Source organism: Oncorhynchus kisutch, linkage group LG12 (genome assembly GCF_002021735.2).
Source record: "Oncorhynchus kisutch isolate 150728-3 linkage group LG12, Okis_V2, whole genome shotgun sequence".
Lineage (NCBI taxonomy): Eukaryota > Metazoa > Chordata > Actinopteri > Salmoniformes > Salmonidae > Oncorhynchus > Oncorhynchus kisutch.
Genome location: NC_034185.2, coordinates 17,812,016 through 17,839,940, shown reverse-complemented (window position 1 = coordinate 17,839,940; position 27,925 = coordinate 17,812,016). Strand labels below are relative to the sequence as shown.

Here is a 27,925-nt window from a genome sequence, read left to right as displayed (position 1 = left end):
GTAGTAGTGGTCTAATGTTTTCCCAGCGCGAGAACTACAGTCAATGTGTTGGTAGAACTTCAGTAGTGTTTTCCTCAGATTTCCTTTGCTAAAATCGCCAGCTACAATAAATGCAGCCTCAGGATATGTGGTTTCCAGTTTGCATCCAGTGTAGTTCTTTGAGGGCCACCGTGGTATTGGCTTGAGGGGGACAATACACAGTTGTGACTATATCCGAAGATAATTCTCTTCGGAGGTAATATGGTTGGCATTTGATTGTGAGGTATTCTAGGTCGGGTGAACAAAAGGACTTGAGTTTCTGTATGTTATGACAATCACACCATGAGTAGCTAATCATGAAACAAATACCCCCGCCTTTCCTCTTCCCTGGAGAGTTCTTTATTCCTGTCTGCGCGATGTACTGAGAACCCAGCTTGTTGTATGGACGGGGACAGTATATCCCGAGAGAGGCATGTTTCAGTGAAACAGTATGTTACAATCCCTGATGTCGCTGTGGAAGGAGATCCTCCCCTGAGCTCATCTACTTTATTATCCAGAGACTGAACATTAGCAAGTAATATACTCGAAGTGGTGGATGGTGTGCACAACACCTGAGTCGGACTAGAAATCTATTCCGAATGCCTCTTCTCCGGCTGCAGTGTTTTGGAGCAGCCTCTGGATGAAGTTAAATTGCACTGGTGGGTACAAACAAAGGATCCAATTCAGGAAAGTCGTATTCCTGGTCGTAATGATGGTGAGTTACTTCTGCTCTGACATCCAAAAGTTATTTCCAGCTGTATGTAATAAAAAATAATTTTAAAAACAAGGCAAATAATGTAAGAAATAACACACACAAAAAAAATACTGCAAAGTTTCTTAGGAGCTAGAAGCAGAGCTGCCTTATATCTTACTATAGAATTATTGAAGGTTCACCGTTCATCGAAAAGGCCTGAAAATACACGTATGCCCAAGTGTTCACAAACAGAATTGCTGTCTCATTCTAGCTAGTAGCCTAAGTCATAATAGCAAAGATCTGTATTTGTCAGAGAGTCCCTATACAGGGCTACCTGGCATACAGAATGCATGCTGATTATCATATCAAATATCCATTAGTGTGTAAAACTAAAGACAGAGATGCTAATTGAACAGATTTCACATATGGCTTGCCTACCGTTCCTTCCTCCTGATAACTCAGGGAGGGCACAGTAAGCACAGTGATAGAAGCCATCTGACTCTTTGCATCCCAAATGGAACCCTATTCCCTATATAGCGCATAATATTTTGACCAGAGCCCAATAGCCCTATACAGAAAATATATGGTGGTTTATATGATGGTAATACAGTAATAAAGAATCACGCCTGATCATGCGATTACCACATGCCATTCTGGAGAGAGTAGGCTCGGAGTTGCTACTTCTCTTGATCCAGGCAATCAACTCAAAGATTGCCACTTTTGAGGTACTTTAGGTGTGCCAGTCAATCTTCACAACTCACACTATTGCTCAATAACTAATGTAGGCACTATGGCACATCTGATATAGTTTGAGCAATGTGCATTTGAAGGAAATGTGCTTCCAATCACTGGGCAGAGGAAAGGGCACATACATTTGTTTGATTGGCCTTGTGACAAGGGCCATAATCCCAAATGGCACCCTATTCTCTATGTAGTGTACTGTATAGGGAATAGGATCCCATTTAGGACTCAGCCAATGTCCTGCTGTGATGTATTGCTACTGTACATGGTAACTCCAGCTCAGTGCCCAGCCAGATGCCTGGGAAACATAGAAGCCATTTTCACCGGAAAGGGATTTTTTTTGCGCGATGTGCTGGCTGAGCACACCTGGCCTTTACAACGCTGCGTAACAAGGAGGTATTTGCTTAATAGCTCACGTACCACATCTTTTGCAATTTACATATGCAAAGAAATTTGACTATGAAGACATCAAGGCTCGTCGTTTGTTCTGACATGCAGCAGAACTTGAGCAATTCACAATGCTTTGTTTGTTACCATTTTTGTAGTTTTTTATTTCACCTTTATTTAACCAGGTAGGCCAGTTGAGAACAAGTTATAATTTACAACTGCGACCTGGCCAAGATAAAGCAAAGCAGTGCGACAAAATCAACAACACAGAGTTACACATGGGATAAACAAACGTACAGTCAATCTATGATGTAGTGTGTGCAAATGTAGCAGAATTAGGGAGGTAAGGCAATAAATAATTACAATTTAGCATTAACACTGGAGTGATAGATGTGCAGGTGATGATATGCAAGTAAGAGATACTGGGGTGCAAAAGTAAATAACATATGGGTACTCCATGAATACAACATAGAAAGCATGGAACATAGTGGGACCTGGGAAGGGTTGATTTGTTGTTCCTTGAATGGAACATAGTGGTACCTGGGAAGTGTGATTTGTTGTTCCTTGAATGGAACATAGTGGGACCTGGGAAGGGTTGATTTGTTGTTCCTTGAATGGAACATAGTGGGACCTGGGAAGGGTTGATTTGTTGTTTGTTTAATGGAACATAGTGGGACCTTGGAAGGGTTGACTTGTTGTTCCTTGAATGGAACATAGTGGGGACCTGGGAAGGGTTGATTTGTTGTTCCTTGAATGGAACATAGTGGGACCTGGGAAGGGTTGATTTGTTGTTCCTTGAATGGAACATAGTGGGACCTGGGAAGGGTTGATTTGTTGTTCCTTGAATGGAACATAGTGGGACCTAGGAAGGGTTGATTTGTTGTTTGTTTACCTTAGGGAGTAGCCAATCTAAAAGTATTGTACAGCAGCAACAACATGGACTACTTGATGCAGAGCTAAAGCTAACCCAGCATAACCAACCAGTTGCATCAGAGAGTGTAGTGTAGTGTGATTGGGGATCATGGTGCCAGCTGCCCCAGAGTGAGTCTCTTTCTAAATGTATTTTTTCTCTCTCACTCTACATTCTGACAAACTGCTGAAGGGAAATATGGGAAGAGGACAGCTTAGGGAGGACGACACGAAGGCCAAGGGGTGGGAGTGTCTATGTGTGGTGACTGGGAGGGTCAGGATATTTCAGCGAAGACAGTAAACCAAATGTTATTAATATGGATGTTCAGACCAATAGCAGCTGCTGGTTTAAGTGTATTGGATGTTTCTGAAGAGGATTAGGAGAGAAAGGCAGACTGTATCCTACCTATTCTAAAGAAAGCCACTGCTTCCCCAGCAGAGGATGTCAAATCAAAATAGTTGAGAGGCCGCGTTTAAATGGGTTGTGAGTTATGCATGTTGATCCCCCTCCTCGCTCTGCCACGGCTGGGACAAACAGAGGATTGTAATAGCGGTGTCGGGACTGTCTGCCACACACTGACAGCTCACTGTCATAGTAAAGGAAAGTCTCGTGGCGAAGAGTGAAACAAAACCTTGTGATATGTTTAGAAACAATGGGCCCAGAGGCAGCAATGAAGAAGAACTAAACTCCAAATAGCTGAGCCTTGAAAGCCTTTTGAATCTGCTTCAGTCCCTTTCAAGTGCTATGACAGTCAGCATTTTTAGCTTATGCTTAGTTCTATAAATATAGCATATTAACAGAATTAACTAGCATTTCCTGTCCCTCATCCTGTCTACTCATAATGACAGATTATCATGCAAATATTCAAAAATCTGCATGAAGAAAATATGTACATTGTCCCCCCCCCAAAAAATAAAAAAAATCACAAAAAATCAGTACGTGATGACCTAGCCCACACAAAACACACTTTTTTATGTACCAAATAAAAATACAAAATTCAATGTGATTCCATCATATTTTCAACTCTAAATCGATAGTTTTGTCACAAAAACTGTTGTGTTAAATAACAAATGTGCCTAGTCTGGTCTTGACACCTGCACTCTAACCAACAGCTGGCAGATACAGTGCAGATAGGCTGTGAGGGTAGGCTAGTTTGCATGAGATTATTATGGATAACAGCAAAAATATTTATATTTGTCAAATGGCAGTCAAGCATCGATCATGTCACCAGAATAAGACCCTTGATACTTATTGGAAAGTAGCATCGTTACTGTTCACTTTCACCACCCCGTGAAGTTCATCATAATTTATTTAATCTGTAGCCTAATAAACGGAATGGTTTCCTGAATCATCGTCGTCGTTGATGAAGGACCACACACCATATCATACCGTAACTTCAAGATTACTTCGATATGATGGTTATTATATCAATATTTACGCATAAAGGCATTTCCACCACCATCTCTCGCATAATTAATTTTAGACACAAAAAGATTACACCATGTCAAACGAACAAATTCCCTGTTGGCATTCATAAAATTGTACCGAAGTGTCCTGTTTTAACCATAGCTGTAGTGATTTTATACGGTATGACTTTGGATGGTGGTTATTTATAGAACATCTGATAAGTAATAACTACAGCCTGCAAAATGTAATGAGTGACCTTAAAGTGGGAGGGGCATACTCCACAGACTAGTACTGTAGTGTACTTTAAGTAAGTAGTACCTGCATCATGGAGTCAGAATCAGTTGGAGTTAGTTTGTCGAGACATGACTTGTGTCCCAGAGAGAGACTGACTATAAGATTATGGCTTCCCTGCCCTGAAGGGTGTGTCAGTTAGGCCTAGGATATGGTCTGTACACCACAATTGTAACTGTCAGTTTTGCGAGTGAGGATTATCCTACTACAAGCTTATTGATTTAAGTTAAGTTAACACCTTACGGACACGTTATAAATATGTATTGCCATTCAATTTTCACTGTCGTACTCACACAACAGATTTTCATTTTTCTCCTCAGTCAGGGTTGCATCATAGAAATAGAATGAGTAGAATGGGATTGGAACCTCTGACATCACAATTTGACTGGTATACTCATTCTAACTCTAGGGTCCTGTGATGGTGACTCTGTGATGGTTTCTGCCATAGAGGGGGTTCCTGACTACAGGTCAGAAATAGGGCCTTCATCCATGCCCTGTTAACTGGAGCTGACAGAGGCTCAGCAGGAGTAGGTTTCTGATCCTGGTGCCAGCCAGTCTGGTCTAGGAAGGTAAAGCCTACTAGGGTCGTGTTAGTGTGCAGTGGCCACCAGATGTGAGTAAACGGTTTAAAAGACAGGAGGTAGCCAACAACAGCACCTGAACATGGCCTGTATGACTGCTCATGTTTTCCATTCAACAACATTTCTCCAGTTTGTGTGCCAGGTGGGTGAATGTGACCCAGTATGTGACTATACAAAAGCTGAGGGATCACTCTCCTGCAGCCAAGTCTTGCCCAAACTAGGAGTAAAAGGATCAGCAGATTACCAGCTTGTTGCTATTGAAGTGGACAGGAATCCCTTCCCTTCTGTTCCTAGAGACTCCATTGTGTAAACTCCCTCCCAGTTCAGTGAACTTGGTTTTGATGAGGTCGGCAGACGCAGTGAATCCAAAGTATAACTTCAACCTACAACCCTGTTACACAGCTTAAAGATTGACAAGAATCCTCTTCTTCAAGTCGAAGTCGAATGCCAATAAACTGTTTTCAGAGGGACTCTGCCACTTAAGATAAACATAGGACAAATTCTACAGGTCCTGTGGCAAACTAGGCATATGTATCACATCGATTCCTTCCTATAGGCCTTATTCCTATTTCATACTGTTGTTTATACAGTTGAAGTCGGAAGTTTACATACACTTAGGTTGGAATCATTAAAACTCGTTTTTCAACTACTTCACAAATTTCTTGTTAACAAACTATAGTTTTGGCAAGTCGGTTAGGACATCTACTTTGTGCATGACAAGTAATTTTTCCAACGATTGTTCACAGACAGATTATTTCACTGTATCACAATTCCAGTGGGTCAGAAGTTTACATACACTAAGTTGACTGCGCCTTTAAACAGCCAGGAAAATTCCAGAAAATGTCATGGCTTTAGAAGCTTCTGATAGGCTAATTGACATAATTTGAGTCAATTGGAGGTGTACCTGTGGATGTATTTCAAGGCCTACCTTCAAACTCAGTACCACTTTGCTTGACATCATGGGAAAATCAAAAGAAATCAGCCAAGCCCTCAGAAAAATAATTGTAGACCTCCACAAGTTTGGTTCATCCTTGGGAGCAAGGATAGAATATATGAAGGCCGAACTGAAAAAGTGTGTGCGAGCAACAAGGCCTACAAACCTGACTCAGTTACACCAGCTCTGTCAGGAGGAATGTGGGAAGCTTGTGGAAGGCTACCCGAAACGTTTGACCCAAGTTAAACAATTTAAAGGCAATGCTACCAAATACTAATTGAATGTATGTAAACTTCTGACCCAGTGGGAATGTGATGAAAGAAATAAAATATTAAATAAATCACTCTCTCTACTATTATTCTGACATTTCACATTTTTTAAATAAAGTGGTGATCCTAACTGACCTAAGACAGGGAATTTTTACTAGGATTAAATATCAGGAATTGTGAAAAACTGAGTTTAAATGTATTTGGCTAAGGTGTATGTAAACTTCCGATTTCAACTGTAAGTGCAGTGCATACGCAACATTGATTATCATCCTAATTTAATTTATCTTTAAACCACAAAAAATTGTAGCTCCTAATGAATTGAAAACCATTTCAGGCTAAGCATAGAGAAGGTCACGTGTTCTCAAACTAGGATCCGTGGAGGTACTGCAGGTGGTCCGATCTCTCTCACTCACACACACACACATACACACTCAAGGGTTTATCTGTATATATTTTTTTAACTATTTTCTACATTGCAGAATAATAGTGAAGACATCAAAACTATGAAATAACACATATGGAATCATATAGAAATAAAAAAAGAAGTGTTAAACAAGTCAAAATATATGTTATATATTTTAGATTATTCAAAGTAGCCAACCTTTGTCTTTATGACAGCTTTGCACACTCTTGGCATTCTCTCAACCAGCTTCACCTGGAATGATTTTCCAACAGTCTTGAAGGAGTTCCCACATACGCTGAGCAGTGGTGGCTGCTTTTCCTTCACTCTGCGGTTCAACTCATCCCAAACTGGGTTGAGGTCGGGTGATTGTGGAGGACAGGTCACTGATGCAGCACTCCATCACTCTCCTTCTTGGTCAAATAGCCATTACACAGCCTGAAGGTGTGTTGGGTCATTGTCCTGTTGCAAAACAAATGATAGTCCCACTAAGCGCAAATCAGATGGGATGGCATGTCGCTGCAGAATGCGGTTGTAGCCATGCCAGTTAAGTGTGCCTTGAATTCTGAAAAAAGCAACAGCAACGCACCCCCACACCATCACACCACACATGCAGAGATAATATGTTCCCCTACTCTGAGTCTCACAAAGATACAGTGGTTGGAACCAAAAATCTAAAATTTGTACTCATCAGACCAAAGGACAGAGTAGCACCGTTCTAATGTCCATTGCTCGTGTTTCTTGGCCCAAGCAAGTATTTTCTTCTTATTGGTGTCCTTTAGTAGTGGTTTCTTTGCAGCAGTTCAACCATGAGGGCCTGATTCACGCAGTCTCCTCTGAACAGTTTATGTTGAGATGTGTCTGTTACTTGAACTCTGTGAAGAATTTATTTGGGGTGCAATCTGAGGCTGGTAACTCTAATGAACTTATCCTCTGCAGCAGAGGTAACTCCGGGTCATCCTTTCCTGTGGCGGTCCTCATGAGAGCCAGTTTCATCATAGCGCTTGATGGTTTTTGCAACTGCAACTGAAGATACTTTCAAAGTTCTTGAAATGTTCCGGATTGACTGACCTTCATGTCTTAAAGTAATGATGGACTGATGTTTCTCTTAGCTTATTTGAGCAATTATTGCCATAATATGGACTTGGTCTTTTACCAAATAGGGCTATCTTCTGTATACCACCCTACCTTGTCACAACACAACTGATTGGCTCAAACGCATTAAGGAAAGAAATTCCACAAATTCCCTTTTAACAAGGCACACCTGTGAATTGAAATGCATTCCAGATTTCTATCATATGAAGGTGGTTGAGAGAATGCAAAGAGTGTGTAAAGCTGTCATCAAGGCAAAGGGTGGCTTCTTTGAAGAATCTCAAAATGTAAATATATTTTGATTTGTTAAATACTTTTTTTGGTTACTACATGATTCCATAGTTGTGATGTCTTCAATATTATTCCACAATGTAGAAAATTGTAAAAAAAAATATGAAAAACCCTTGAATGAGTAGGTGTGTCCAAACTGTTAACTGGTACTGTGTGTATATATATATATTTTTAATTGATTTTTTTATCATGTTTTATATATATATATATAAAACATGACAAAAAAATCAATATATATATATATACACACACACACAAGTATTACCAACAACAAAAGATTTTACACATTTTGGCCAAGGGATACATGGAATAGGTTTAGAGGGTGTAATACAATTCAATGTAATATTATTAATCTACAATTTCTGTTCTTCACCCTGGGCAACATGGCCCTGGGAGGCTCACATGGAGATTGACATCTGCAGTATTTTCCACTTAATAATACTTCTTGTATCCCCCCCAAAAATATATATTTTTGGTACACACACTGCCTATAGAAAGTGGCCCCTAGATTTCTTTACATTTTATTGTTACAAATTGGGATTAAATTGATTGAATTATCTTTTTTTGACAACAATATACACCAAACACTAATGTCAAATTGGAATATATATTTTTATTCGATAAGTATTCACCCGAGTCAATAAACGTTACAAACACCTTTGGCAGCGATTACAGCTGTGAGTCTTCTTAGGTAAGTCTCATAAGAGCTGTGCACACCTGTATTGTGCAATATTTGCCCATTATTCTTTTCAAAAGTCTTCAAGCACTGTCAAGATGTTGGGGATCATGGCTAGACAGCAATTTTCAAGTCTTGACGTAAATTTTCAAGCATATTTATGTCAAAACTGTACTTGGCCACTCAGGGACATTCACTGTCTTTTTGATAAGCAACTCCCGTGTAGATTTGGCTTTGTGTTGTAGGTTATTCTCCTGCTGAAAGCTGAATCCCTCTCCCTGTGTCTGGTGTAAAGCAGACTTAAGCAGGTTTTCCTTTTGGATTTTGCCTGTGCTTAGCTCCATCCCGTTTCTTTTCATCCTGAAAAACTCCCTAGTCTTTGCCAATGTCAAGCATATCCATAATATGATGCAGCCACCACCATGCTTGAAAATAAAGAGGCAGTTAAGTTACTCAGTGATGTGTGGTGTTGGATTTGCCCCAAACGTAAAGCCTTGCATTTAGGCCAAAAAGTGTATTCCTTTGCAGTGTTTTTCAGCAGTATTACTTTAGTGTCTTGTGGCATGTTTTGGAATATTTTGTGGTAATTATTGTGGAGTCACTACAATGTTGTTGATCCATACTCAGTTCTCCCATCACAGCCATTGAACTGTCACCAATGGACTCATGGGGACTTCCCTAAAAAGTTTCCTTCCTGTCCTGCAGTTCAAAAGGATGACTGCATAATTGATGTGTCTGGTTGGTTTAATACATCATCCACAGCATAATTATTAACTTGACTACGCTTAAAGATATCATCAATATATTGATTTGCTGTTACCCATCTACCAATCACTGCCCTTCTTTATGAGGCTTTCGAAAAGCTACGTGGTTTTTGTAGTTGAATTTGTGCTTGAATTTGTTTTGACTGAGGGAGAGGTAGTCATTAATTTTTTGACTGAGGGACCTTAAATATGTTGTATGTATGGGGGGGGACAGAGGAAGAGGTAGTCATTCAAACATCATGTCAGCCTTAATAGGGACCCGTTTCAGAAAGCTGGGCGTATGACGGACGTCACTACTTCACAGGAGGCATTTGCATCAAAAATGCATTTTTTGTTGTTGTTGCAATAATGCCTTCTTGAACATGTGAACTTTGATGTGCCTTAATAACAAAACGTGTACGTCATCTGTAATACGAAGAAAATTGTTAAAATTACAAGCCTAGTTGATTTAGCCACGGAAAAGGACTGGAACCTAATCATGATTGGCTGAGATAATGGATGGGCATGCCGAGAGATCAGTTTTGAATGGTCTGCCATACCTCAGGTTTCTGTCGATAATACAAGCTGCTCAGTATGTAGATCATCCTTGCTATGTGGTATTTTTTATTTTTTATTTAAAGACAGCCTTGGAGAACTGCAAAAGTGTTGCTACTGCTCTCAACAATACTGCAGCCCCGGCTGGCTGGCTAGCTAGCTATGTGTATGATCTATGCAGTACACAGGAGGCTGCTGAGGGGAGGACAGCTCATAATAATGGCCGGAATGATAAAATTTTATAATTATTTTCTTTCAGCATCAGCACAGCTGGTTTGACGACTAGAGGATGGTATGCTGCTGGTGGAAAGCTATGGCTGGCAACATCACCTGACTCCGTACTTCAGACCGCTGCCAGCAATTCAGGTAAATCTAATTCTATTGCATTGCATGAGTTTATTCTTATTATCTAAACTTGGGAGGTGAATTTATGTTATTTAAAGTTGTAATACCCTATATTTTTTGTCAATTTTTCTGTTTTACAGCTTAAAAAAATTCTAACTGTTGTACATAACACCGAAAAGAGATGGGGGGGGGTCACCTATTATTTCACACAAAGAGTCCATATCATTTATTATGTGATGTGTTAAGCCAAATATTACTTCTGAACTCATTTAGACTTGTCTAGACAAAGGGGGTTAATAGTTATTGAATTTTTATTCATTTAAAACATTTGTAGAATTGTATTTTCCCTTTGACAGAGAATTTGGGGTAGATCAATCCCACTTTGAAACACAATAAAATGTGAAAATAAAGTTCAAAGGGGTATAGACTTTCTTATAGGCACTGTAAATGCGCTGTAATTTAAGCTTAAAAAAATAAAAATAAAGAGTTCTGACTCATGGCATTTCATTTTTAAAATTGCAGGAAATGTGCTTGAAAACAACAACATTCTCCCCAATGCCAAGTGTGCCTTTAAGATGTTCCTTCCCAGGGCATGAGACCTGTTTTTTCAGGCCATGCACTACCGAAGTCATAGTAAAACTCCTTGTATGCTATGTTATTTCCCTGGAGTTATGAGGGATCCCAGATGAATTTGCTATCACAACAGGGTCCCCGGACCCAAATTGTTGAGAACCCCTGGACTAGGGGATTTGCTGATCACTGCACTGCATTGTCTACTGTCTAGCCTAAGCCTACTATGTTTATGATTGTGAATGTTTTAACCATTTATTTGTCATAACATTATCCATGTGTGGTTGTATTGTGTTTAAAATGGTGAAATAAATCTAACAAGTCAAACTGACAAAAGGCAGGGCAGCTTCCAGGTCACACATTCTTATCTGTAATTAAAGTATCAGTAAGACAATGAAAAGGACCTTAACATGTTACTCTTCAGTGCAAATTCACTTTGAATGTATCCAACCTTATGGTACCAGAGCTTCCAGGAGCATTCAAACTCCTCCAGCAAGAGGCCTAAACCTTTTCAGGTTCACATTGAGTTCACATTCTGTTGTATTTTATTTCCAATCATGCTACTCATGAGTCGTGCACTACTTTGGCTGGGGATTGCCAGAGACCTCTCGATATGATATTATCACGACACTGACAGTGCCTTTGCACCCCTTGACTTATTCCACTTTGTTGTGTTACAGCCTGAATTCAAAATGGACAACAAAAAGATACACCCAACTAAACACAACACCCCATACTGGACAAAGTGAAAACAAGTTTTTATAAATAGTATCAAATTTATTGAAAATTAAATACAGAAATACATAATTTACATAAGTATTCACACTCCTGATTCAATACATTACAATCACCTTTGGCAGAGATTAGGCTACAGCTGTGAGTCTTTCTGGGTAAGTCTAAGTGCTTTGCACACCGGGATTGTACAATATTTGCACATTATTCTTTTTAAAAAGTATTCTAACTCTGTCAAGTTGGTTGTTGATCATTGCTAGACAGCCATTTAAGTAAATTTAAATCAACATTTTAAACTAGGCCACTCATGAACGTTCAACGTTGTCTTGGTAATCAACTGTTCAACTGTTGTCTTGGTAAGTGTATATTTGGTCTTGTGTTTTAGGTTATTGTCCTGCTGAAAAGTGAATGTCTCCCAGTGTCTGTTGGAAAGTAGAGAGAACCAGATTTTCCTCTAGGAAAAGCATACCCATAACATGATGCAGCCACCACCATGCTTGAAGATATGAAGAGTGGTACTCAGTGATGTGTTGGATTTGCCCCAAACATAACGCTTTATAAAGTTCTTTACTTTTCCAATTTTTTTTGCAGTTTTACTTTAGTGCTTTATTGCAAATAGGATGCATGTTTTGAATACTTTATTCTGTACAGGCATCTTCTTTTCACGCCATCATTTAAGTCATTATTGTGGATTCACTACAATGTTGTTGATCCATCCTCAGTTCTATCACAGCCATGAAACTCTGTAACTGTTTTAAAGTCACCATTGGGCTCATTGTGAAATCCCTGAGCAGTTTCCTTCCTATCCGGCAACTGAGTTAGGAAGGACGCCTGTAATCTTTGTAGTGACTTGGTATATTAATATACCATCCAAAGTGTAATTCAGAACGTCACCATGGTCAAAGGGAGTTTTAATGTTAGCTTTTTTTTATTTCAGCCATCTATCAATATGTGCCCATCTTTGCAAGGCATTGGAAAAACCTCCCTGGTCTTTCTGGTTGAATTGGTGTTTAAATCATTTTACACTGCGTGTACAAAACATTAAGGATACCATCCTGATATTGAGTTGCACCCCTCCTTTATGACCACAGTACAGCTTCAATTTGTTGGAGCATGGACTTTACAAGGTGTCGAAAGCGTTCCACAGGGATGCTGGCCCATGTTGACTGCAATGCTTCCCACAGCTGTGTCAAGTTGGCTGGATGTCCTTTGGATGGTGGACCCTTCTTGATACACAAGGGAAATTGTTGAGCGTGAACAACCCAGCAACGTTGCAGCTCTTGACACACATTTAAACCAGTGCGCCTGGCATCTACTACCATACCCTGTCCAAATGCACTTAAATCGCTTGTCTTGCCCATTCATCCTCTGAATGTCACACATACACAATCCATGTCTCAGTTGTCTCAAGGCTTAAAAATACATGAAGAACCTGTCTCCTCCTCTTTATCTACACTGATTGAAGTGGATGTAACAGGTGACATCAATAAGAGATCCTAGCTATCACCTGGTCAGTCTGCCATGGAAAGAGCAGGTGTTCTTAATGTTTTGAACATCTCAGTGTGTGTGAGGTACAGAGATCTGGTTGTCATTTAAAAAAAAAAATTAAACACTATTACACACAGAGTGAGTCCATGCAACTTATTATGTGACATGTTGAGCACATTTTTACTCCTGAACGCATTTAGGCTTGCCATAACAAAGGAGTTGAATACTTATTGATTCAACACATTTCAGCTCCTCATTTTTTATTAATTTGTACACATTTCTAAAAACATAACTCATCTGACATTATGGGGTATTGTGTGTAGGCCAGTGACACAAAATCTAAATGTAAATCAAAAACAACAAAGTCAAGGGGTGTGAATACTTTCTGAAGGAACTGTAGGTGCCGGTAAGATATACTTTGTGATTGTCCTGATTCTATATGTATTGCGATTCGATACTGTGATTTTATTGCGATTTAATGTTCCAAAACATATTGCTCACTATATATATATATATATATATATATCTACTGCAGAGAAACAAGAGAGAGGATGAAATTTTTTGTTTTGATCAGTCATGGAAATGTGCTGAAAACATGTTGGCTCACTATTTAAAAAAGAAGATGGAGAAGAAGCTATAGGATGAACAATATGAGTTAATACCTAATAATAATAACAATAATAATGAAAAATAAATCATATTTTAACAAATCTATACTTTTAGTCAAAGGTATAATATTGTCTAAAATAATATTACGATATGTAACTGTATCAATCCCCCCCATCACTATGAGCTATCATCATCACATTGGCATAAATCTTAGCCTATCTTCCATTGACATTTCCACCATTTAGGCCTACTCAAAAGTTTGAGCAAATCGCATGGATCTCAACTAAGGATTCCACAAACTGAAAAGGAACCTTTACTAGGACCCAGTCTGTCCTTTGTCAACTAAACCCTAAGACAACATCCCCCTACGGCCAGTCCCTCGAGTGCTACACAGACAGCCGAAATCTCGCTCCCACAATCTTCTCTTTTCAGGCGTACAGTAATCTCTCTGCTGTGTGATGTCATCCCTATACAGATACACCACTGATTATTCAATGCGCACATACCACACAAATGGCAACCTATTCCATTTGTAGTGCAATACTTTTGACCAGGGCCCATAGGGTAGCGCACTATATTAGGGAATAGGGTACCATTTGGGACTCAAGAGAGACACTCCACAGCCACCAGACAATGAATAGAGAGGAAGCCTCGGTGGTGTCACGGTATGAAGACACTCAGATAGCAAGTGAGAGACACTGAAAACCAGGAGTTCCCATTTCCCAAGAGCCCATCCATCTTATCTAGCCAACGAGAACATGGAAAACACTTTGAGACAATGACTGGAGCCAAATGGAACTGGCAGGAAAACAGTGGTGGCCTCTCTCACACAGCTAGCTTGGGCCACAACATTAGGCCCAAGCAGACACACACACACTCAGAGTCCCAAATGGCACCCTATTCCCTATATAGTGTACAAAACTGTGGGCCCTGGTCAAAAGTAGTGCACTACAGTATGTAGGGAATAGGGTGCCATTTGGTATCCAGCCAGAGTCTGGAGGCCCCAAGCTGCTTATCCCACTGTGTCTCTTAAAAGCACTAGTTAAGTTTCAGCATCGGTACAGGAGGAATAGCAACACAGGGGAGACGCAAGATTAGTAAAAGCTATACATGATCCATGGCCATAGAGTATAGAATAACTGTCTTCAAAGTAATGACTCGGGACGTCGGGTTTGAAATGAAAGCTTCTTTTAGTAATACTACTTGTTCACATTAACAACTTCAGATTCTACAAAACTATAAAAGAAAGTTGCTAGCGAAGGTCAGGATAATCACTTGTACTTGTACTTGTACGTGTTTTCTCTACTTCCTGTCGCAAGGCATTCTGGAACTTGCAGTCAAAAGCGTAATCAAATACGAACCAATACAACAAAAATATATGTAGTTCTCTAAATCTCCAACACACAAATTCTAATACAATTATATATGTAAACAACTCTAAAGAAAATATCTTTAGATCTAGCTCAATGAATCAACTTAAACATTAACTCTGTAACCCATTAAAGTTACAACATCCTCCCCCCAATGAACAACTGTGTTCATCTAAATCTCTAGGCAGTATATCAACTGAATAGGTCTCCTCAACAAAGTCCCTGAAGCAGTACGAACTGAACATGACCTAACTAGGCCGTCTCGGCCTATCTTTCCTAGTTTCCAGGTTTGTCTGGGTGTATTATCTTGCATAATCCTCTCCTTGAGATGAATCTTTAGAGCTAACAGGAATGTCTCTGTTGACTGATCTGAGACCAGTTCCAAATGCACTGCTCTGGTTACAGCACAAGTGAACAGTGCAATGTATGACTTCTTTACAGAACCATTTTCTTTCACATAGAGGGGTCCTGCAAAATCCACATCTGTGACTTTGAATGGTGGGGATTCAGTTATTCTGTGTTTTGGTAAAGGCGCAGTGACCTGCTGTCCGGCCCTTGCCTTGAATCTCTTGCACACTATACATCTTGCCACTGTGCTCTTGACTAGCACGCAAAAGTATCCAGTATCGCTCTCTGATTTGTACTAGAGTGTTTCTTGCTCCAGAATGCATGACCTTCTCATGGTGGTACTCTATCAGCATTTCTGAGTATCTGTACTTGTTGGCCAGAAACCATGGGTGCTGCTCTCCGAATGTGAAGTTGGACTGTTGCAGTCTTCCTCCTACACCGAGTAGTTTGTATTCATCCAAGAACGGTTTCAGTTCTCTGATTTTACAGTCATTGTTTAGGCTTTTTCCTGCCTTCAGTAGTTTGATCTCCTGTCCGAAACTCGGTTGTTGTGTTACCTTGATCCAGTACTTTTCTGCATCGAACAGTTCATCAGCAGTCAGTTCACCTTGCATCTTTGTTTGTACGAGCATAGGCTATTAATCTCTTTATCCAGGCGGTGACTCTGAACACTCTTTTCAGTTTGCTGTGCCTTTCAAGCTCCAACACAGGTTCAGTGATGTCTGTGCTGTTTGCTGAGAGTTGTACAGTAACCTGGCGACTGGACTTGAGTTCTATATTTACCTCTTCTAGAACCTTGTTATCATCAGTCTCCTCGGACTGATTGGGTGATGTCAGAATTCTGGGTCCATTCCACCATAGCTGGCTCTGTGTCATGTTTTCGAACAGTGTGTCTTCTTGTAGGGATGCCGGCTGGATTAGTTTTCCCTTCAATATGTGACCATGACTCTGAATTTCTTAACTGAGCTGCAAATCCAATGCAGCATGATCATCAAGTCTGTCCACATTTTGATCTGTTTTTCTTCCATTTTTTGTGTGGTCATCAGGTTGTTTGCTAGTCTTGCTCCAATCACAGCTCCCATGAGCTCCAGGCATGGCAGAGACATTTTCTTAAGTGGGGCTACCCTGGACTTGGATGCGACTAGACTTGTTGTTTCCCTGGATTGTGATTCACCTTGCAAGTAAGCTACTGCACTGTAAGCCCTTTCACTTGCATCACAGAACACGTGTAATTTCAGGGTGTGGCTGTTCCGTGGCCGCATGTCTATTCTGTACCACCTTGGTATGGCGAGCTGGTGTAACTGGGGTAGTTCTGAACACCACTGTTGCCATTGTCATGTCAGATCAGGTGGTAATTCTTTGTCCCAGCTGAGTCTCCTCTCCCACATTTCCTGGAACATGCACTTGATCCTGATGGTGAAAACCTTCAGCACTACTTGTGTTTCTAGCATCAACGGGTGGTCAGTTGTCGTACTCTCCTCCCATTTTGTTTTCAGTTCAGGAGAGTTGGTCATCCACTTGCAGAGGTCCATGCCTGCAATCGACAGCATTCGCGTATCAGTTGTTGTCACAAGGTAAGCCTCTTCAACATTGCGTGAACTTGCAATGAAGTCATCTACAACTTCTGGTTGTTATGTTTTATATTGTTTCAGGTGCTTCCTGATTGTAGCTTCCAGCAAGAATGGACTTGGGGAAGCTCCAAATACCACTCTTTTCATCCTCAGCACACGCAGCTCCTCTTCATTTTCTCCCCTTGATGGGCCTGTGAGCCACAGGAATCTCACATCGTCTCAGTCTCTCTCTGCTAGAGATATCTGCAGGAAAAACTTATTGATGTCTGCCATGAATGCGATCTCATGTAGTCTGAACTTTATCAGAACGCTGAGCAGATCCGGATTCAGGTTCGGTCCTGTGAGTAGACAGTCATTGAGCGATGGACAGACATCTTCATGGGATGAGGCATCAAACACCACTCTTAGTTTTGTCGTCACCTTATCTCCTCAGAGTACTGCATGGTGAGGTAAGTAGTATTTTACGTTGTCTGCACTTGATGCGTTGTCCTTGGGCACGTCCTCTTCCATATCCTGTTGTAAGTAGTCTTCTACTACTTCATTGTATCTGCTGTACAACGTCACATCCTTCTTCAGTCTTTTCTTCAGACCTTCAAACCGTTTCTTGGCGATTCTATAGTTGTCTTGCAGTTCTGGCATTTCTCGTTTCCATGGCAACTCCACGTGGTATCGTCCATCATTGAAGGTGGTTGTTTTCTCGAACCTCTGTAGAGCCTAGTTTTCCTCTGGTTTCTGTGTTTTCTCGCTTACAAAACCCAGAGACTCAAGCTCCCAGAATGCATGCAGTTGTTTGGAGACTAGTGTGTCTTCATCAAGTGGGATGAACATGCATGTTGCCTCTGCGACACTTGACATGGACACTGGTCCCTGCACCAACCATCGAACGGTGCTCTCTAAAGCAACCAGTGTATCCGTCAGTCGCTCCACTCTGCCTGATACTATCTGCCAGTAGTAGTCTGCTCCTATCAGGACAGAGAGTTCAGGATCAGTGTCATCTCCTGGAAAGTCTGCAAGCTGAAGTCCCCTTCCATTGAGCTCATGTTCAATCTGTTCACCAGAAACCTTCATCACAGCTGTGCACACTTGTGGGGTTTCAATTGCCTCTATACCTATTCTCTGCTGTTTGCTCAGACATTCTCCAAGACGACTTTCACTGTGTTGAGTTGGGATATTGCTGGAGCAGAGGAGCCAAACGTGTGAAGAGTGAGTGCCTCTTGTCTGATTACTGGTAGCTTCAAGCCCTTCACAAGGTTTTCATGTATGAAGTTTCTCTTGACTGCCTCCATCTAGTAAGCAACGAGCTATCTTCCTGCCCGATGGGCCTTCTACCCATGCCTTTGCCGTTTGTAGCAACACAGTGTTCTGTCCATCTGGTTTCATCTTCACTGAATGGGGAATAACTGAGGAAACAGCAGCATCTGCAGATACAGTAGGGGATGCACCTCACTCCTCTTTCCTGGACACACAGCAATGTGATGTCTGCTTCCACATGACACATCTTTGACTTTTCAGAATTTTGCTATGCGTTTCTGTCCTAAACATATAAAGCATCTTCCCATTTTCTTTAGTTTCTCTTTGCGTGTGGTCTGCACTGTCACAGAATAGACCGTTTTCTTCCTTCTGGCTGGCTGTGTGCAGTGCCACAGCAGATGGCATGTTGGGTCTTTTTGTTTTCATTTCATTGGAGGAGCATGACTTGTTCCATGGTTTGCTCTCTTTCTGTTGGTTGCATGATCTTGTCATTTGTAGTGCTCTCTCCCTGCTCTGAACCTCCTTCTGTAGGAAACTGACGATCTCAGCCACTTTCCATTCATCATCTACTCCCCTCTGACGACTATAGTCAAGAGCTATGTCCTCTGGATTCATCTGCAGTAAGATTGGGCATAAGACACTGTAATAGGTTTCTGACACTACACCCAGTGATTCCAAGCTCCTAATCTGAATTTCACATTCATCATATAGCTGCCTCAATGCATTTAGGTCAGAGGATTTCTTCACAGGAGTGATATTCAGCAGCTTTGACATGTGAGCACTAATCACAAGATCTTTCCTTCCAAATCTGCTCTTGAGCAGAGCGATTGCATCATCATAGTTACTGTCTGTTAATTAACCTGTTAGACGTTCAGCTAGCATCCGGTGAAATTGCAGAGCGCGAAATTCTAATTAAATTATTAGAAATATTTAACTTTCATAAAATCACAAGTGCAATACACCAAAATTAAGTTCAACCTCTTCTTAATCCAGGCACCTTGTCAGATTTTAAAAAGGCTTTACGGCGAAAGCAAACCATGTGATTATCTGAGGACAGCACCTCACCGTACAAACACATGAAAATCATATTTCAACCAAGCAGGTGCGACACGAAAGTCAGAAATAATGATATAATTCATGCCTTACCTTTGAAGATCTTCTTCTGTTGGCACTCCAATATGTCCCAGAAACAATCACAAATGGTCCTTTTGTTCGATAAACTCCTTTTTATATCCCCAAAATGTCCATTTATTTGGCGTGTTTGATTCAGAAAAACACCGGTTCCAACTCGCCCAACATGACTACAAATTATCTAATAAGTTACCTGTAAACTTGGTCCAAACATTTCAAACAACTTTCCTTATCCATCTTTGGGTATCCTAAAACGTAAATAATCAATAAAATTTAAGAGGGAATATACTGGGTTCAATAGTGGATAAAATCAACGTGGAGCGCATGACCTGGAGAGCGGACCAAACAAAAGAGTACACTTGGCTTGACACTCATTCTGAACAGCCGTACTTCTTAATTTCTCAATGGAAAAACATCAACCAATTTCTAAAGACTGTTGACGTCTAGTGGAAGCCATAGGAACTGCAACCAGGTGCCTCATAAATCTAGTTCCCCATAGAAAAACAATAGAAAACACAGTCACCTCAAACAATTATATTCCCCGCTTTCGTCTCGTTCTTTCTGCTTCATGCCGACGTTCCTCCTCAGCCAATTCAGCCGCTTCATCCCTACAATCTTCGTCGCAGCTCATACTTTTCCTGGGTTTCGGCACCAAAATATAGAATAACTATCTTCAAAGTAATGACTTGGGAAGTCGGGTTTGAAATGAAAGCTTCTTTTAGTAATACTACTTGTTCATGTTACATTTAACAACTTTATATTCTACAAAACTATAAAAGAAAGTTGCTAGCGAAAGTCAGGATAATCACTTATCACTTGTACATAACTGGCGCGTTCTTTCTCTATTTCCTGTCGCAAGGCATTCTAGAACTTGCAGTCAAACGCGTAATCCAATACGAACAATACAACAAAAATATATATGTAGTTCTCCCAATCTCCAGCACACAAATTCTAATACAATTACATATGTAAACAACTCAAGAAAATATCTTTAGATACAGCTCAATGAATTAACTTAAACATTAACTCTGTAACCCATTAAAGTTACCACATAGAGACAGTGAATTATTGATGCTGCAGTTAAATTCTGATTAAGAAAATAACAGTGAATGCTGAATGCTCATCCCATGGGTGAGTCAAAATGTCCCACTATTCCATCTATAGAACAGAGAACTATAATGTTTCTGTGTATAAAAATTGCCAACAGAAAACAAAAGAAACAGACTGTAGTCTATAATATTTCCTTTTATGTCATAGGGTTGGGAGTAGGGAGAGTGCTGGTTTAATATGGGTCAAAGTTTCCCTTAATAAAGCTGCCTAATGAGCAACCAGGGTTGGGCTTGGCCAAGGCAATAATAGAGAATAAATAATTGCATATATTACAAATGGAACCTCCTCATGCTTCAGTCACCAGCAAATCCTTTATCTGGACTCATAGCTTAGAGCACTAGATGACTGCAGACAGAGTGAAAATAATGTCAATATTTCTACTCCAATACAGAGAAGCAAATAACTGATATTGATTGAATAGGCCTCGGTCTAGCCTGTGTGTCATCTGTATGAAGGCCTATTCAGACTTCGGCACTGGTATAAAAATATTCATTGTTGTGGAAACAACTATCAAACTGATACTGAATCAAGCTAACTCCCCAAATATTATCTAACCCTATCAGTAATAACAAATCACATACTGGTACTGTAACTGTAGTATGTGCACTGTAGACTAAACCACCTAAACTAAATGTCCTTAGAGCAATAGTACAGATTTTATAGAACCCTGACCTGTTCACCGGACGTGCTACTTTGTCCTGGACCTGCTGTTTTCAACTCTCTCGCTCTCTCTCTCTACCGCACCTGCTGTCTCGAACTCTGAATGGTCAGCTATGACAAGCCAACTGACATGTACTCCTGAGGTGCAGACCTGTTGCACCCTCTACAACCACTGTGATTATTATTTGTCCCTGCTGGTCATCTTTGAACGTTTGAACATTTTGGCCATGTTGTGTTACAATCTCCACCCGGCACAGCCACAAGAGGCCACACCTCAGAGCCTGTACTCTCTGTTTCCTCCTAGGTTCCTGACTTTCTAGGGAGTTTTTCCTAGCCACCGTGCTTCTACATCTGCATTGCTTGCTGATTGGGCTTTTAGGCTGGGTTTCTGTATAGCACTTTGTGACATAAACGGATGTAAAAAGGGCTTTATAAATAAACGTGATATCTATTACGGAGTGAGAGAGCATAACTCCATTCCTTAAGGAGGCCTTGGGTTGAGTTTCCAAAGGTTAGAAACACCTGATCTATAGTTCTGGCACCAGGGACGACATATGTTACTAAGGATACACTGACTACCTGCCTTAAAGATGGGCTGGGTTCATTTGCATCTATGTCGCTGGCTAAATCACTTAAGGCATGAAGTTATGCAATCAGGCCAAGTTCACAGCGGAGACATGGAGGGAGAAAAAGGTATGAATAAACTGAAGATTCGAGCCCACTCGCAAAACTCAGCAGTGTGATGTGATAAAAGACCCATGCCAAGGAGGTCTGTCATAGACAGTAGAGGCTCAGTCAGTACAGAGGCTCACCTCAGCCATTTGGTCTGAAAAGGGAAGAAATAAAACCTTCCATGACGGTGTCATCCTTCATATCAGATCAATAGAAACAGCTCATGGCACATCATTTCCACTACATAGCCTACCTACTATAGAACCTGGTTTGTTGTTCTGTGTGCTAATAACAAAATGAGAGATAAATAGAAAACTACTAGCCTTTTACAGCCAAAGCTCACACCTCCATTGCTCTCCCATTTACAACCCTGATCCTACACAACAAAGCTGGTTTGGGGGGGTTTTGAATAGAGGTCGACCGATTAATTAGGGCCAATTTCAAGTTTTCATAACAATTGGTAATCAGCCTTTTTGGACGCAGATTATGGCCGATTACATTGCAATCCACAAGGAGACTGTGTGGCAGGCTGACCACCTGTTACGGCAGGCTGACCACCTGTTACGGCAGGCTGACCACCTGTTACGGCAGGCTGACCACCTGTTACGGCAGGCTGACCCCCTGTTAAGCAAGTGCAGTATCAAAAGGACCTTGTGGCTGCAAGGAGCCAAGGTAAGTTGCTTGCTAGCATTAAACTTATCTTATAAAAAACTATCTTCACATAATCACTAGTTAATTACATATGGCTGATGATATTACTAGGTTAACTAGCTTGTCCTGTGTTGCATATAATCAAAGCAGTGCCTGTTCATTTATCATCGAATCACAGCCTATTTCACCTTTGCCAAACGGGTGATGATTTAACTAAAGCACAATCGCGGGGAAAAAAAGCACAATCGTTGCACAAATGTACCTAATCATAAACGCCTTCCTTAAAATCAATGATTTGATTTAAAATCAATGATTCAAACATATGAAAGCTGGTGATTCGATGATAAATTAAATAGTTGACGCATCAATTCCTACAATAACTACAACCTAAAACTTAACTGGGAATATTGAAGACTCACGTTAAAAGGAACCACCAGCTTTCATATGTTCTCATGTTCTGAGCAAGGAACGTAAACGTTAGCTTTTTTTACATGACACAAATACAGACAGCTGATGTTCTGAAAGAACTGCAAAATCTGGATCCCTCTCTTTCTTAAATGATCTGCCAAAATTGTTGCAACCCCTATTACTAGCCTATTCAACCTCTCTTTCGCATCGTCTGAGATCCCCAAACACTGGAAAGCTGCCGATGTCAACCCCCTCTTTAAAGGGGGTGACACTCTAGACCCAAACTATTATAGACATATATCCATCCTGCCCTACCTTTCTAAAATCTTCGAAAGCCAAGTTCACCGACCATTTCGAATCCCCCCGTACCTTCTGCACTATGCAATATGGTTTCCGAGCTGGTCATGGGTGCACCTCAGCCACGCTCAAGGTCCTAAACGGTATCATAACCGCCATCGATAAAAGACAGTACTGTGCAGCAGTCTTCATTGACCTGGCAAAGGCTTTTGACTCAGTCAATCACCGCATTCTTATCGGCAGACTCAATAGCCTTGGCTTCTCAAATGACTGCCTCGCCTGGTTCACCAACTACTTAACAGAGTTCAGTGTGTCAAATCGGAGGGCCTGTTGTCCGGACCTCTGGCAGCCTCTATGGGAGTGCCACAGGGTTCAATTCCTTGGGCCGACTCTTTTCTCTGTATATATCAATGATGTCGCTATTGCTGCTGGTGATTCTCGGATCCATCTCTACGCAGACGACACCATTCTGTATACATCTGACCCTTCTTTGGACACTGTGCTAACAAACCTCCAAACGAGCTTCAATGCCATACAACACTTCCGTGGCCTCCAACTGCTTATAAATGCTAGTAAAACTAAGTGCGTGCTCTTCAACTGATTGCTGTCTGCACCCTCGCGCTCGACTAGCATCACTACTCTGGACGGTTCTGACTTAGAATATATGGACAACTAAAAATACCTAGGTGTCTGATTAGACTGTAACCTCTCCTTCCAGACTCACATTAAGCATCTCCAATCCAAAATTAAATCTATAATCGGCTTCCTATTTCACAACAAAGCCTCCTTCACTCATGCCGCCAAACATACCCTTGTAAAACTGACTATCCTACCGATCCTCACTACATATCCGTCGCCAAACCCAGGTCATCTATAAGTCTTTGCTAGGTAAAGCCCTGCCTTATCTCAGCTCACTGGTCACCATAGCAACACCCCCCCATAGCACGCACTCCAGCAGGTATATTGCACTGGTCACCCCCAAAGCCAACACTTCCTTTGGCCGCCTTTCCTTCCAGTTCTCTGCTGCCAATGACTGGAATGAATTGCAAAAATCACGGAAGCTGGAGACTTATATCTCCCTCTAGTTTTAAGCATCAGCTGTCTGAGCAGCTTACCGATCACTGTACCTGTACACAGCCAATCTGTAAATAGCACACCCAACTACCTCATCCCCATATTATTACTTACCCTCTTGCACCCCGGTATCTCTACTTGCACATCATCAACTGCACATCTATCACTCCAGTATTAATGCTAAAATTGTAATTATTTCACCTCTAGGGCCTATTTATTGCCTACCTCCCAACTCTTCTACTTTTGCACAAACTGTACATAGATTTGTTTTTCATTTATTTTGTGTTATTGACTGTACGTTTGTTTATGTGTAACTCTGTGTTGTTGTTTTTGTCACACTGCTTTGCTTTATCTTGGCCAGGTTGCAGTTGTAAATGAACACTTGTTCTCAACAGGCCTACCTGGTTAAAAAAAGGTGAAATTAAAAAAATATAAAACATATTGCACTTTTACTTTCTTCTCCAACACTGTGTTTTTGCATTATTTAAACCAAATTTAACACGTTTCATTATTTATTTGAGATTAAATTGATTTAATTTATGTATTATATTAAGTTCAAATAAGTGTTAATTGATCATTCAGTATTGTTGTAATTGGCATTATTACAAATATATATATATAAAAAATTAAAATAGGCATCTGCTTTTTTTGGTTCTCCAATAATCGGTATCGTCGTTGAAAAATCATAGTTGGTCGACCTCTAGTTTTGAATGTGTGTGAATATACAACAAGAGTCAGAGGTGTCAGATGCAGCACCTGGGGGAGCAGAGTCTGGGTAGCCTACACACCACATACAGTGTAAGGTGACACTCCTCAGTCCTCATCACACTGAACAGAGACTTTAGTCTTCTCACTGGGGCATGACTAAATCAGCTCACATTCCACTAATTACAAAAGGCACACGGATGAGCCAATGAGGTCTGGATGGAATCCACCATATAGTATCATACCCCTCAGAAACACGATATCAGCAGTCCCCATTCCGTCATCACTGGCACCCACATACACACTGTGGTGGTTAGGCAACCTATTCCCAATTTAGTGCATTCCCCATAGGGCCCCTGGTCAATAGTAGTGTACTATTTAAGAAATAGGCTGCCATTTGGGAGTTAACCAGTGTCTGATGAAAGGGTTACGATAACCCTGGTCCCATGGTGTGGGATGCTGTTTTACCATCAAGACACTGAGGGCAGCAGTCAAATAAGAAACCAGTGAGATTGCACTTTACAGCTTTAAAACCTTGTGTTTTATAGTGTACGTACAGAGTCATTGAATCCAAAAGGCCTTTTATATAATTGTATTGCTGCTGCACATCAATAATGGTCCAATAATATGGAGGAATTTGCATTGTTAAAGCTGGACCCACAGTGGTTATAACAGAAAAGGGGATATTTAGCCTGCTGTATCCTACAAGCAATAGCTATACACTGGGTAAAAGTAGACCTTTCCAGTGGTCTTCAAATGTCTTTTAAGAAAGGTGAAACCGGCAGTGCATGAGCCAGGTAGTAAAGTGAATATTTCCTGAAAGGACTTTGAACGCCCTCAACTTTTACTAGCAGGATGTCAACACAGGTGCAACGCTTCTGTCACAAAGAGCAGCAACACTGTGACTGATAGCAATTCACACTCTCATAAAAATAAAACAGGTATGGAAATGACCAAAGATCAAAGTCCCTCAAAAAACTGAGACAAACCATTTCCTGTTGGCAACGTCTGCAGACAGTGGGACCAATGGAAAAATGGTGAACTTGGCACCTCTAGTTCTTTCCATCAATTGTCTGTCTGGTCTGTCAGACACAGAACAGCATAGCCTATTGCACACACTGAATTCTCATGTAACCATGTAACATTTTTGATTTAGGACATTACTCATCTGAGAACACAGGCATGAGTTATTGCAATCCATAAAGAGAGCACACGTACCTGTGTGTCTATATGAAAACTCCTGTTTGTTTTTTTAAGCATTGTGTAGGCTAGATGCAGGCCCATGCTTCAATTGGTTGCTCAGTTGAATCTCTTGCCACACACAACAGGTACTGCCTATGTGTGTGGGTGAGAAGAAAACGAACGAGCTACAAAACCGGAACACTTCGGTCAGGACACAAGGGTTCCATCAATCCTCATGCAATTGCGTTGAGGGTGCATAATTGTTAGAATTATATTATAATGGAACCATTCGTCGGAACGGTTATAAAAACAACCGACTGGAATCGCATTATCTGATCTGATGTACGCAGCAGTGCATGCTCTGCAGCTGGGAAATGACAACTCTAGAACGGTGTAATGAACCTTCAGTGATACCCACACACTGTTCTGTCTCGGAGCGTGTCAAATATCGAATTGACCAGCTAAATGTTGAACTCATTGGAAACCGGTAACGTTTTCTAAAAGGGAGTATTTCTTTGAGCGAAAATCGGAACAAAAGTCTACATTCCAGGATGCTGTGTTTACGGTTTTCCCGAAGGAAGAATACATGTGATGGCAATCGTCTCCTGCGTTGACAGCCTCCATTGGCATCAATGTAGCCTGCTAATGTTAGCCAACCAGCTAGCAAAGATAACTCCCGTGTACAACTAGCTACCACTATTTAAAAAGCTTTCAACAATTGCATTGAATTTAGTTAGTAAGGGGGGAAAAAATGCTCGCTGACATTACCTACCTCGTATCCTCTTCAACCAGTGCAGCCCGACACTTGTTTATAAAAGTGAAAGTTTCCCCAATAGACTGCTGGGTGTAGATCCAACCTCCGATCTCCCCTTCCTGCAGCAACCTCCGACTCGCTCACAAGTCCAAGGAATTGGTCATGACGTCACTTGACACTACAGGACAGTTGTACACATTTAGATTATATGTATCCAATTATCTTTTCAAACGGTCTACGCAGCCATGTGGTTCAATAGCCACTTAGCAAGACTTATTTCTAAGCAATTATGCCACTACAGGGTTCTGAAAAATGCAGACCAAGTTTCCAGACAACTTGGGCATCATACATGTTTGAGTGACCCAGTAACATTAAAGTCCCCTCCCCTAAAGAAGTCACCCAATACCAGATTGAAAGCTGATAGCTGCAGGGTGAGTGCATCACATTAGAGAATCACCTGAGAGGAGGCCAGAGCTACATCTGCTTCATGTTTCTGTACACAGACAATGGTGCCTCCTAATGTGTGCATTCTGCCCTGAGAACATGTTGGCTCCTCACTGGTGAGTCCCTATAATATCTCTGTTCTCCTGAAGTGTGCGCATAAATTAAAACCATAGGATTGCAGAAGCATGGGCTATTGGGAGCTTCCACCATGTTTCTTATACCACTCATTTCAAGGACAAGGGAAGTGAACAAGACAAGTGCTTACTTTGGGAGGAAAGACGAAGAACAAATATATCACACTCCACACCTGGTGAGGTGGGCAAGTGCATTGGCCACCTTGCATCATGTACATATGAAAGGCAATTTCAGGTTGTGCTGGAGGAAATGTTTGTCTATTCACCAGCCAACTTGGGCCAGCCCTCATGAAAAACAAGGCTAGCTGTGCAAACACCATCATAGGCCTATCCTCCATGGAAACTATGATGACTGGTTGTGTGGCAGAATGGGTTTGGATGCACTTGACATTTCAGGGGACAATAGATACTGTCCGTCACATCACAGAGG

The 27,925-nt window shown here is 41.0% G+C and overlaps 1 protein-coding gene across 5 annotated transcripts in view; it reads right to left on the bottom strand.

The window, feature by feature from the left end:
• Positions 1-27,071, bottom strand: part of LOC109900628 (unconventional myosin-VI) — a 154,308-nt gene extending 127,237 nt beyond the window's left edge. For 2 of the 5 annotated variants that reach the window (XM_031837017.1, XM_031837020.1), the window contains exon 1: positions 26,936-27,071. The gene's annotated coding sequence lies outside the window, so the exon portion shown is untranslated. Of the gene's footprint in view, positions 1-26,931 lie in introns of all 5 variants that reach the window. The other 3 variants (XM_031837018.1, XM_031837021.1, XM_031837019.1) reach the window with 3 other exon arrangements.
• Between the last annotated feature and the right edge of the window lie 854 nt (positions 27,072-27,925).